Genomic DNA, 1,610 nt, shown 5'->3' with positions numbered 1-1,610 from the left:
ATTTCTGATTAGTCTTCTGCAGGATTCCCCCTCCCGTATACACACACACACACACACACACACACACACACACACACACACACGCACACAAGCATATTGCTAAATATGGAGGAAAAAACGCATTGTTGATTTTAATTCCCCTCCGAAAAAGATCACTGATATCAAACGAGCTCCAAATCCTCTTAGTGACCTTAAACACTCCTGGAGAAACAATCGGCGCTCAGCTTGGAGGAACAAATAAATTCGCCCTAATCTTGTTTGTAACTTTGTTCTTCCTTTGGCCCTCTGCGGTGTTTGAGATTATGCAAATGAGCGAGGCTAATGTAAAGGGAGGCTGAGATAAGGCGGGATCGCAGGAGAGACGCGGACAGTAAAGACCTCAAACGGTTTGATCCATTTTATTGGTCCTTGGGATTTAAAAGAAAAAAATAAAAATAAAAAATAAAAAATGAATAAATAAATTCAGAGGTTGATGCATAAATTAGCTCAAATGCGTATTTTCGCGCCAAGTAAAACTAAAATGAACGTAACGATTTAGCCAGACCAGTAATTAAAACATATATTAGAGCTTTCTTAATTACAAAAATTCCTATATTTGTTTATAACCAAATAATAGATTTTATTTCATTTTCTTCTTTCTTATGAAGCATTACCTCAGTCCTCTGCATGTGAACTCCTTCTGACCCCCGGACTGAAATGTGACTATAAGCTCTCTCTCTCAAAAAAAAAAAAGGCACCGAGCAGCTCAAATACTTGTAAAAGTTTCGCGACTAACTGTAAATTCTTCAGCTCCAAAGCCTCATTTTCCCCTCCACCGATTCTCAGACTCTGGTGTCAGAGGGTCTGCAAAAGGAGGAGGAGGAGGAGGAGAAAGAGAGGGGAGGCCAACACGAAATGTAACTGTGGCTTTTCTTTCCCTCCCTCCCCCCACCTCTCTCTCTCTTTCTCTCTCTCTCCGAGGAGAGGAGAGAACAGCGAAATGTGCGGCGTTCTAGCGACACCTGGCGGCAGCAGCTAATGCAAAAGAGACGGCCGGAGGATTCCGTGGTGGGAAAAATACAAGGAGGCCCAGAAAAAACGAAAAGAAAAAAAAAAAGAAAAACTCTAATTACATATTTTACACGACTGGTTGTTTTGTTCAAAGATACGTGCTTAATTGTTTAAATAACATAACCAGGCACCAACTCATTTATCGCGAAAGAATAACAATGGCTAATTAAAATGAAACTATAAGACAGGAATTCAGATCTACAAAACTTCCTCAAAAATGCGATAGAGATTTTTGTTAGTTTCTCATTTTATTATGTTTTTTTTCTTTCTGCAAGGGTTTATCATTTTCCCGTCTTTTACTAGTTGTTAAACATATACATTTAAATATATGTACTGTAGTTCTAATGATTTATGTTCATTTCAGGCTTTATGTTAGGCTCTACTTATGGTCGAGTCCTAAGTAGAAACCATTTTAAAACTGTAACTGAACACACCAAAAAAAAAATAAATCAGCCGTTCACATCAGATGAACTGACTTTATTATTTGAAGGAGTTTTATTATTATTATTATTATTATTATTATTATTATTATTATTATTATTATTATTATTATTATTATT

General features: G+C 36.8%; 1 long non-coding RNA gene across 1 annotated transcript in view; it reads left to right on the top strand.

Moving 5' to 3' along the window:
• LOC107833462 (uncharacterized) overlaps window positions 1-1,610 on the top strand; it is a 5,653-nt gene that overhangs the window by 2,277 nt on the left and 1,766 nt on the right. The gene's annotated exons all lie outside the window — the stretch shown is intronic.

This window comes from Poecilia formosa, unplaced genomic scaffold (genome assembly GCF_000485575.1).
Source record: "Poecilia formosa unplaced genomic scaffold, Poecilia_formosa-5.1.2 Scaffold8, whole genome shotgun sequence".
Classification (NCBI taxonomy): domain Eukaryota; kingdom Metazoa; phylum Chordata; class Actinopteri; order Cyprinodontiformes; family Poeciliidae; genus Poecilia; species Poecilia formosa.
The sequence above is the reverse complement of the archived record's forward strand: the minus strand, read 5'-3'. Positions and strand labels throughout refer to the sequence as shown.